Here is a 12,041-nt window from a genome sequence, read left to right as displayed (position 1 = left end):
CAATAGGAACCGGGAGGGACATACAGGGGAGTGCGTTCAGGGAGGAACAGAGGGAGAGGCCAGGGACTCCCTGGAGGGAAGTTATGTAACACTTAGCTCAGTGGCACCCACACACACCCAGTGTGTCATCCATTGGGGTCATAGGTGACACTTCCCAGTGTACAGATAAGAGAAACACTGCCCCATCGCTTTGCTACGCTCTCCCACGTGACTCTACAGACTCCAGTGTGAAGTCCACAGCTCTTCTCCAGGGTTTCAGTCTTTGCTGCGTGTTCTCTGCGTGTGAACCGTGACCCCTGAACCAATGGGTCTGACTGGTTAACAAAGCCACAGACCCCTGGTATTCGACTGAGTTCAGCCCGCCACATTCCTCAGGTCTCCCCATGTTTCTCAGAACGCTAGCATCTTTGAGGACTATAGACCAGTGATTCTGTAGACCTTTCTTCAGTCTGTGCTCGCCTGATATTTCCTGTCAGTAAGTGTTTGGGTAGAAATTTCGCCCAAGCGGTTGGTGTTGTTACTGCAGTTTATCAGATGGAACATGATTCCATCTGACTGTTATCAATGCTATTTATGTTTTTCTACAGGTCCTGGTTCAGATTTATTGACACAAATAGCATTTAGGGATAACAGCTCTGTGTAGACAATAGCCCGGGAAGATAGTGGTCTTTCCGTCCTCACAGGGATTGGTGAAGACCTCTGTCCCAGAGTCTTCATGGGGACCAGGGTTCTTGGCCTTGGCACTGGCCAGGAGAGCTGGACACACTAGTGCTGTAGGCACCCATGCAATGGGGATGTAAGGTGCTTCTGCAGCTTGGGGTGGGCAATGTGGACAAGTTAATTGAATTTGTGGCTAAAGCACTGTCGATTTTGACTTCCTTGGGATTTACCAGGGTCTGGATAGCAATGGCATGTGCCATAGCCTTGGCACTTGGCCTATAGCTTCTGGAACTTTCTGATTCTTGGCAAACCATGTGTTTTTCAGGAACCGCTTATGGTTTTCTTTTTCTTTCTTTCTTTTTTTTTTTGTTTTGTTTTGGTTTCGGTTTTGTTTTTCAAGACAGGTTTCTCTGTAGCTTTGGAGGCTATTCTCTTGTAGACCAGGCTGGTCTCGAACTCACAGAGATTCACCTGCGTCTGCCTCCCAAATGCTGGGGTTAAAGGTGTGCACCAGTACCATCCAGCTCTTTTTCCTTTTTTGGGGGGGAGGGGGTGTTTGAGACAGGGTTTCTCTATGCACAGTCTGAGCTGTCCTGGAACTAGCTCTTGTAAACCAGGCTGGCCTTGAACTCACAGAGATCCACCTGCCTCTGCCTCAGGAGTGCTAGGATTAAAGGCACGTGCCACCACTGCTTGTGGTTTTCTATGGTTTCCCTTTGTCTATGATTTCTGCGCTATTTGGAAGGCTGTGCTGTGGTCCCCAAATTTGGCCATGTCTACCCAAGTAGCTGGACAATAGTGTTAGCTTTTTTTTTTTTTTTTTGGTTTTTTGAGACAGGGTTTCTCTGTAGCTTTGGTGCCTGTCCGGAACTAGCTCTTGTAGTCCAGGCTGGCCTTGAACTCACAGAGATCCACCTGCCTCTGCCTCCCGAGTGCTGGGATTGAAGGCGTGCGCCACCACCGCCAGGCTAATAGTATTAGCTTTAATTGCTTGTCTCAGGTTTTAGGTTAGGCTTTTTCACCATGAACTTATTCTCTTTTCATTTTAAAATAAGGGCTTGAGACCATGCAAATGGCCCATTTCTCATCAAATTTGCCACTAGATTTAGGATCTGCTGATGTCTCTTGCTTTAATTATTACTACAAAGGTTACTAAATGGTGATTTTCTTTTTTAAAAAATATGGAATGCTTCACAAATTTGCATATCAATTTCACAGGGACCATGCTAATTTTCTCTGTATCATTCCAGTTTTAGTATATGTGCTGCCAAAGTATGTGCTAAATGGTCATTGATTGGCATGCTATTGTAAAATTGAGGTAAGACTATCTATCTATCTATCTATCTATCTATCTATCTATCTATCTATCTATCTATCTATTTATCTTTTATGTATCATCTATCTATCTTCTTACTATGCACTCATAGATTTCAAATTTATTCAATGGATTTATATTTTTTGCTGCTACATATATAAATATTTATATTTAAGATTTATTTATTTTTACCTTATGTCTTTAAGTGTCTGCCTGTATGTCTGTTTTATACAGTGCCTATAAAGTCTAGAAGATGGCATTCGATCCCCTGGAAGTAGCATTAAGGATGGTTGAAAGAGAGAAAATTGATTGCTAGAAAAAAGAACCTGGGTCCTCTGCAAGAGCATCAAGTGTTCTTGACCACTGAACCATCTCTCCAGTCCCCATGATGCATTTCACTCTTTGGACTGTTCCAGATTTGGCTAATGAAAGCACATTATTCAAGTTGGCTTCTGGGTCCTCCTGATTTATCTCCATCACACTTTGGGAACTTCCTGATGTTCTAACTCTACCACGCTATTCTAAGTTTATCTTGTACTTTTACTGATCATTTTAGTTTCATCTCAGTTGCTTTGATAAAACACCACGACCAAAAAAGCAACTAGGGGAGGAAAGGGTTTTATGCCACCTTACAACTCCAGGCCACAGTCCAGCAATGTGGGACATCGGGTGGGAACATAGAGCTGTAAACATGGAGGAAACACTGCTTGCTAATACATTGCCCCGCTTTCCTGGTTAGCTAGCTTTCTAAAACAACCTAGGACTACCAGCCCAGATAATGATTCCACCCTTTAAGGGCTGGACCCTTCCTGTCAATGAACAATTAAGGTAATTCCCTCTAGGCACAGCCACAGGCTGATCTGATCTGGGAAATTCCTCCATTAAAACCCCCTCCTTTGTCTGGTGTAGTAGCACAAATCTTTAATCCCAGAATTTGGGAGGCAAAAGCAGATAGATCTCTGTGAGTTCGAGGTCAGCCTGGTCTACAGAGTGAGTTCTAGGACAGTCAGGGCTATAAAGAGAAACCCTGTCTTTGTATAACCCGTAGTGTTAGTGCTAGAAGGTGGCCCCTCGGTGACTGTGGTGTTCTGTAATGCCACCTCCACAGCTAGAGCCTTCAGTGAAGTTCCTGGATAGGTGCCAACAGGGAGTCTCATCTTGCCCTTTGTAATGTCAGAAAAAAAAAAAAAGGCCAAGTCTGCATGTCAGTAGAATTAGAGCTGCACGTATTTCATGTGATAATTACCCCCAGTGCTGTGGTGCATTTGCTTGCTCTTCAGGAACAACGATTTCTGGCAGAATGATTGCCCCCAAGCCCTACAAAGTTACCTCAAGTTCTATTCCTAAGGTAGACAGCAAAGTACACTACGGAAAACCAAAGAATCAAAATACGATAGGGAAGGAAGGTACTAGGGACAGTAGTAGTACTCGGGAGCCCTGCCCACCACATCCGGTCCTCCTCCACGACGGTCAGTCAGCTGTCTCCAGGAAGTGGCTTTTCTGATAACACATTGCCTTTAGGATGAGGTCAAATGCCTTTTTACTACAGGCCTGAAGCCACTTTTTGTTTAATTGCTTCTTCACAGACACTCAGGATCCCAAGGCTTTGTGCGTGGTGTTGTCTATAATCTCCATTGCCTCCTCCATCCTTTCAACTTTGTACGGATACTTAAATCCCTGCTTGTGTGTGATTTGCTTGCCTCTCTCACCCTCATGGGCTGCAACCCCTGCCCTTCTGTAGCAGGAGCCACAAGTCACAATCCTTAGCATACACCTAGGACACAGAAAAAGATCAAGAGTTCTTTGTAGGATGGATGAATGTTTCTAAGGAGTCTACTTAAAATGTAGATTGGAGGTTGACAAGATGACCCAACAGGCGAGGCCATTGTTATCAAGCCTGACCACCTTAGTTTAACCCCCGGAACCCTCATAGTAGAAAGAGAAAAGTGACTCCTTCAAGTTGTACACATACACAAATACATGAAATTTAAACAAAAATTAATGTAGATTGAGCTCTAAGGTGAAAATTGTGTCCTTTTTCTTAGGAAAAAATAAAGCAAGCTTTCACTACTATTCGGCTTCTCAGTTTTATCAACAAAAGGTTTTCTTAAGCTAGGCATTGGTGGCGCACACCTTTAATCCCAGCACTTGGGAGACAGAGACAGGTGAATCTCTGTGAGTTTAAGGCCAGCCTGGTCTACGGAGCGAGTTCCAGGGCAGGATCCAAAACTACAGAGAAACCTTGTCTCAAAAAACCAATAAAAACAAAACAACAACAACAAAAGACACCTGTTGCCAGACAGTAGTAGCACAGGTCTTTAATCTCAGCATTTGGGAGGCAGAGGCAGAGAGATCTCTAAGTTCAAGGCCAGCCTGGTCTACAGAGTGAGTTCCAAGACACAGCCAGGGCTGTTACACAGAGAAACCCTGTCTCAAATCAAGCAAACAAACAAACAACAACAACAACAAAATGATGTTTCTTTGATGCATCAGTAAAGAGTTAGAGGAAATGTAGGTTTTCAACAGCAGCACATGGTTGGAGCAATGACAAGCATGAAATAACGAGACAAACCACACCTCAAACCACTGCCCACAGGACATGAGTTAAAAGGAAAACCAAGATTATTCCATGAAGACATATTGGGGGGCATTGGGCATTTGTTTTATTTCATGTTTGGGTCACTATATTTTGGTAGCTAACTATTTGTCAGGTATTATATGGTGGATGCTAATTTCTCATCACTAAAATACAAATTTTGAGCAAGATTGCTAAAACTAAAAGTTTTCATAATATAGTCTAAAAAGTGAGCCTGTCTCATTTCTTTTCTATTGAATTGGCTGCTCAACAGATGGAATCAAATGATCCAAATAAGCAATGGGTGTTAAATATATGTTGTACAAGTCACATGTTTGAGTCAGGAAAAAATTATTCCACTAATATTCAAACCATTTAGTTAATATTTTATATGTTTCTGTTCAGTTCACTAAAAACATATTTGGATATTGTATTAGGGTGCTCTAGAAAGATAGAATTTATAAAACAAAGTATATGCTACATGGGGGGATTTATTAGACTGGATTATGTTATGCTTATTATGAATATTATTATGAATATTATATTTATTAGATTGGTTTATATGCCAGAGAGGCTGAGACTCAGTAGCTGCTCAGTCTACAGATGCCTCTGCCACAACCTGGCACTAAAGTTCCCGATCTTTGGCTCACATTGCAAGTCCTAAGAAACTGGGTTCCCATGGTGATAAAAGATGCGGCAACAAAGGTGATACACTCACCACCAGCAGGAAGCAAAGATGGGCAAGGAGAAGGCTGCTTTCCCTCTGACCTCTTTATTCTGGTCACCTCTAAACCTCGCTTTAAATACCCTCAGACCCTCCCAGACCCCAGACCTTCCCAGATGTGAGTGCCTTAGTTAATCCCAGATGCAGTCAAGCTGACAAGCCAGGTTAACTGTCACTGATAGGTAATGGCTTGTGTCCCAAATGAGCAATGCCAGAAACACAAATCAGCATATTTTTCTTTCTTTTTTTTTTTGTAATATTTATTTATTTATTTATTTAGTATATAATATTCTGTCTGCGTGTATGCCTGCAGGCCAGAAGAGGGCACCAGACCTCATTACAGATGGTTGTGAGCCACCATGTGGTTGCCGGGAATTGAACTCAGGACCTTTGGAAGAGCAGGCAATGCTCTTAACCACTGAGCCATCTCTCCAGCCCCCATATTTTTCTTTCTACAATGTCAGAACAACAAAAAAATTCAAAAGGTACATCAATTTTGTTGACTTAACTCACCAAATACTTCTGATTACACTTAGTATTTAAGACCATTGACAGTAATGGATTCTTTTACTCTAATCCTAATCAATAATATTAATTCTGAGAACACACCACTCTACACAATAGTATCTAGGTTACAAAATGACTAGAAATGGTGAATTAAAACTGTTGATGGGGAAGGCAGGCATGGTGGCATACATCTTGAATCAGGTATAAGGGTCTTCTAAATTCAAGAAGTGAGTTCCTGACTAGCCAGAGATACACAGTAAAAACAAACCACTGTTGTAGGGCTCAAAGGGCTTACAGGAATAGAGAGTTGAAGGTCACTGTAGTTGGTTAGTTGAGTAACACTCAATTACAGAGCTGGCTCCAAGCTTGCTGGATCTACACCCACAACAATTCAAATAGTCTTAAGTCAGGTAGGGAAGGGGTCTGCTCAGCTGAAGCCCCAAGGACAGAATCAGGAAGTTTGGCCTTTGTTGAGCCAATCACTTGTGCACCAGATGGTTTGATGCTAGCCAGTGGGTGCTAGCATAACCAGGATTAGCTGTGTTTCCTTTCATAAGGTCCAGTTGAGGCGGTTGCATGCTGACTGGCTTGATGTGCTCAATAAATTCACTGGCCAGTTTTTTCCTGATATGGTTTTATTAACCCATGTGTTCTTGATTTAATCTGGTAAATTCATAGTTGATGCTCTTTTTATTTGTAAAGCTATCTTATCAGTTTGTGTCTCTCATGGACAGACAGTGACTGTTAACTTACACAAACGAGATGCAGAGTCACTGGGCCTCTGCATCTATATTCACAACGGAGTCAACTGCTCTTCTGAAATGGAATTACTTAGGACAAGACATGTAAAACTCCACCGGTTCTGTTCCATACTCTACTCGATAGGCGCTATGGGAACTAGGCTGAAAATTTAAAAACACACAGACAGAAACAGACAGACAGACGGGGCCATGGGGACATCCTTGAGATAACAATGTCCACTTTATTGTGCTCAGGGGCAGCCTATATAGGGCTCTGGCCATGCCCCAGATCTTTCAGCTGCAAACTCATCAGAACCCACTCCCCTGCCATCAGGCTGCTCAGAGCAAAGAAAAACAAGTTATTTACAAGAAATTCAGGGTCTGGTAGTCCGCAGTCCCCAGCAAAGACACGGTCTGAAAGGAGTAACCAAGAGTAAGGTATAGCTATGTTTTAGGGTTTCTATTGTTGCGAAGAGACGCCATGACCACAGCAACTCCTATAAAAGGAAGACATTTAATTCAGATGGCTTACATTTTCAGAGGTTTAGTCCCTTATCATCATGGCGCAACATGGTGGCATGCAATCAGCCATGGTGCTGGAGCTGAGAGTCCTACATCTCAAAGGCAAGCAACAGGAAGTGGTCTGTCACTCTGGGTGTGGCTTGAGCATATATGAGGCCTCAAAAGTCCACCTCCACAGTGACACACTTCCAACCAGACCATACCTACTTTAACAATGCCAAATATCCTAATAGTACCATTCTCTATGGGGGCCATTTTCTTTCAAACCACCACAGACTTGATCTCAAGTTTGTCAAGTTTGCTGGTAGCTTCCACTGCCACCCAGTGTTCACCATGCCCACACTGCCTGCTTTATAGTTTGGTGCTTGAAAGACGTAAGTCTCTCTTTGATTAGCAACTTTGGAAACAATCTTTTATCTCTCTCTTTTTTGAGACAGAATCTTGACTGCCCTAGAACTCACTCTGTAGACCAGGCTGACCTTGAACTCACAGAGATCTGCCTGCCTCTGCCTCCCAAATGCTGGAATTAAAGGCGTGCACCACCACTGCCCGGTTCTTTTATATCACTTATGCAAAATAAATTGGCAAAAAATTTTAATAGCTTTGATGGTGAAAAACCATCCTCTGAAGTGTGTGCGTTTGTATTTATATTTATACTAAACAGAACATCTTTACTTTTTGTTAAAATTTGTTTTCTGTTCTGCTATTTTGTGTATTGTTTTTAGTAAATTTTTGTTTTCTTTTTTTTTTTAAATATTTATTTATTTATTTATTTATTTATTATGTATACAATATTCTGTCTGTGTGTACGCCTGCAGGTCAGAAGAGGGCACCAGACCTCATTACAGATGGTTGTGAGCCACCATGTGGTTGCTGGGAATTGAACTCAGGACCTTTGGAAGAGCAGGCAGTGCTCTTAACCTCTGAGCCATCTCTCCAGCCCATTTTGTTTTCTTTTGTATGTACTTGCTCTTGCCAGACTGAGTCATATTTATGGAACGTTACAAGGTTGGAATCACAGAACAGAAAGAAAACACAGCATTACCATAAAGGCCACCTTTATTTTCCTGAGGAAACCAGGCTCTTTGTTTGTCAAGCAGGCCCTTTGGCTAGAATGTTCTCATTAAGTTCTACTAAAGATTAACAAATACGGTATGTGAAAAGGCTCACAGCTAACAGCACTTGCCCTCACATCTGAGCTCTATCCCCGGGATCCACATGGTGGAGGAAAAGCACCGATCCCCCAAAGTTGCTCTTAGATCTCTATAGACACATCACAGCCCCCACACATAAACAGACACTAATAAAGGAATAGCTGTGTGGTAGCTTGACTAAAAATTGCCCCATAGGCTCATAGATTTGAATGCTTAGTGGTATTTGAGAAGCATGAGGAGGTGTGGCCTTGTTAGAGTAGGTGTGGCCTTGTTGGAAGAAGTATGTCACTAGGGGTGGGCTTTGAGGTTTCAAAAGCCCAAGCCAGGTCCAGTGTTACTGTCTCTTCCTGCTGCCTGTGGATTCAGATATAGAACTCTCAGCTCCTTCTCCAGCACCATGTCTGCCTGTGTGCCACCATGCTCCCTACCATAATGATAATGGACTAAATCTCTGAAACTGTAGGCAAGCCCCAATTAAATGATTTCTTTTATAAGGGTTGCTGAGGTCATGGTGTCTCTTCACAGCAATAGAGAACTGTAATATAACTTTTAATTTAAAATACCAAATATCTTATGCCTGATAGATTTGCCAAAACCATTTGCTAGCACACTCAATGACTCCATCTCTGTAGAAGGAGCAAAAAAAAAAAAAAAAAAAAAAAAAAATGCAATGGTCACAACTCAGATATGTTTTCTTCTTAATCATTCAGAGGAAAGGGCAAGAGAGAGAACTCACAGTTGTGAATGCCAACACATGTCATTCACTAATTTAGGAGCATCAAAGGTCTCAGTCAGTCTTTTCAGTAAGCAAGCTACAGATAAGGAAATGGAAATTCAGAGGTTTGGAAATCCACACAAAACCAGACAGAAGGAAGGTTTGGGTTAAACACAGGCTTAACTCAGGCAGCTCCCACCTTAGCTTCCTCTGTTGTAGTCAGAGCTCAGAACCTCCATCAGGTAGCAGGGAAGCATAGAATATTTGAAAGTCATTCTCATGACCCATTTGCTTCCTAGTTCCTAATTCTAAACGGATCTGAGGTCACTCTGTAAACAGCTCCGTCTCCAAGGCTGTGACCACAGAAGAAACCAAGGTATTTTAAAACTCTGTCCTGCAGATTTAATATATTCTGTTGGTCATTGACCCTCAGGACAGATGTCTTCTTGATCTCAACTCCTACTCTGCCTGCCTTGGACTTAGTTTCCAGGTAAATCAGATGAGGGAGCACAGGAGAACGTCGGGAGAAGAGGAAAACCCCCGTGGCTTCAACCTCCGATGTTTCACAGCGCCATGCTGAACAGAGCATAGGGAGGTCTGTAACCTCTATAGTGGCGGGAGCCAGGGCATGGAAGACAAAGGAATAATTTGTCATTTCAGTGGAAAACAGGTGGTTACTGAAGGTGACTGTCGAGTTTGGATCTGGATTTATTTTGTCAAATCCAGATACCAGCTGCTCTAAGAAATTAGGATGGCCAGGAAGTGATGACTCAGGCTTTAATCCCAGCACTCGGGAGCCAGAGGCAGGCAGATCTGTGAGTTCTAGGCTAGCCTGGTCTACAGAGTAAGTTCCAGGGGAGCCAGGGATACACAGAGAAACCTGTCTCAAAAAAAAAAAAAAAAAAAAAGCAAGTAAGCAAACAAACGGAACTAAAAATGCTTTCATTTGTTTATTGAACAGATAGGATTGGTTGGAGAGATGATGATTCGGCCGTTAAGAGCACTTACTCCCCTTGCAGAGGACCCAGGCTCAGTGGCTCAGTTCCCAGCACTCACACAGCAGCTCACAACTCAAGCGGCTGTTCCCTCTTATAACAGGACTGACCCTAACAGGGCCAGCTGGTTTTTTGCTTATTTTATTTTTTTCCCCAGGGCCCAGTTTGCTAAGACCTCTGCCCCATATTACCTCACCATCCATGTTGACTTGTGTCTGGCTTCAACCAGACCCTCAGGGAGTACATCCAGCCCAGTAGCCAATCAGGGTCCTTCCCAGTCACAAGCAGGAACCATTCTTGCTTTTTTCGGTCACACAGACCCCGGGCGACCCCGGACACTAACACAGTTGCCGACCAGATGTCATGAGCCAATCATAAAACGATTCCTGTACCAGTAAGGGTCTATGCCCAATCACTTTACAGTGCACTTCGCCACAGCTGGAACTCCCCTAATCCTGCGAAGGGGCTTGCGAATACAATTTGTGTGCTGTTATTTCGGGTGTAAAGTTAGCAGTGCGGGAGCCGGGCGGGACGAAAAGCAGGCCTGCTCGCCTCCTCACTACACTCTTGTTGATTGCATACATGTCTGGTGGTCTCTTATGGGTCTTCTTGTGGACCCTAACAACCCTCTGTAGCTCCATTTCCAGGGATCAGATCCTCTCTTGCAGCTTCTGAGGGTATAAGGCATGCACTTTTGCAATGGACCAGCTCAGCCTCAGGAATAGGTGGGTAAGGAGTTGGCAAATGACAGACACAAGACTCAAAGGAATTGCATCTGAATGCGCCTTTACTAGGCATGAGACACATCATTTATACAGAAGAAAATTGCTTAACATCATGTATTGCTTTTCATGTGATACAGATTATTCTTAGAATCATTATATCAGATACGTGAGAATAGATTTTCTCAAGACAGATGTCCCCGGTGTGAGTCTGCAGTTGGTCATGCTAGACATGGCTTGGCATTAGTTTTGATATAAATCTTTATCTAGGCTATGAGTTCATGGCATTTTGAGCTAAGAGCAATCAGTTGTGGTTAATAGTCACACCGTCTACAGTCTTTTTTAAATTTCTGCAATCTATACAGAAGAACTTCTTCTTTCCTTCTCCTTCTCCATATTTCTAACTACTTTTCAAACCTTCCCCCAAACCAATCTCAAGACGTTACAGGCATTTGTCACTCTCTTCTATCCTTATCCCATCTTTGCTGAATCTGTCTTAATTGCTTAATTAAGTTTGCCTTTTGTTCATTATTTACTAAGCACCAGATTAAACTTGGAAACCTTTTTCCCTTGAATGTTAACCCATCTTCCTCCATTAGCATCATATACTCCTGTGTAGGCAATGGCTCATCAGTAGACTCTGGAAACTTAAACATACTATCTTCCCTTCCAGAAGAAACCAGACTGCGTTCCTTAGAACATAAGCAGGTAATGCCAAGAGTGCAAGGGCTCTGATGCAGGAAGCACAGCACATACACCTTCTCTGCGGGCACTCTTCTTTGAAGCTTGTGCCACAGCCTACGTGAGAGATCGTGCAGACTCCGCAGGAGGTAGCATGACGCATGCGGTACACATGCACACGTGCAAGCAAAATACTCATGCATAAAATGAAAATAAGTATTTAAAAAGAATATTCTAAGTGGTTCAATGTCTTTAAAACACAATTCAAGCCTTATACTCAGATAGCAAACGAGATACCTGTTTTGTTTTGTAAAAGGTTAAAAATGTTTTTATTTTTACGTGCATGTACGTGGACCATTGCATACAGGTATTCAAAGAGGCCAGATGAGGGTGACGTCTCCTGAAACTGGAGTTACGGTGGGACTGCTGTGTGTAACATGGGTGCTGGCACCTAAATCTTATCATCTCTGAGAGCAGCACGTATTCTTACCAGCCGAGCCAACTCTCCAGCCTGCAACTAGGTATTTGTAATCCAATGACATAAAAAAGTAAGACAACATCCAGGCGTGGTAGCGCAGGCCTTGATCTCTTCAGAGGCAGAGGCAGGTTGCTCTCTGTGAGTTCAAGGTCAGCTGGTGTACAGATCAAATTCTAGGACAGCCAGAACTACTTAATAGTGAGACCTTGTCTTAGAAAACAAAATAAAATAAACAACAAAAACAGCAAGAAAA

At 42.8% G+C, this 12,041-nt stretch overlaps 1 pseudogene; it reads right to left on the bottom strand.

The window, feature by feature from the left end:
* Nucleotides 1-1,835: 1,835 nt before the first annotated feature.
* Nucleotides 1,836-1,936, bottom strand: LOC130870567 (U6 spliceosomal RNA; annotated as a pseudogene).
* Nucleotides 1,937-12,041: the final 10,105 nt, after the last annotated feature.

This window comes from Chionomys nivalis, chromosome 2 (assembly GCF_950005125.1).
Source record: "Chionomys nivalis chromosome 2, mChiNiv1.1, whole genome shotgun sequence".
NCBI classification, from domain to species: domain Eukaryota; kingdom Metazoa; phylum Chordata; class Mammalia; order Rodentia; family Cricetidae; genus Chionomys; species Chionomys nivalis.
Note: the sequence above shows the minus strand (reverse complement) of the source record. Positions and strands in the feature narration are given on the sequence as shown.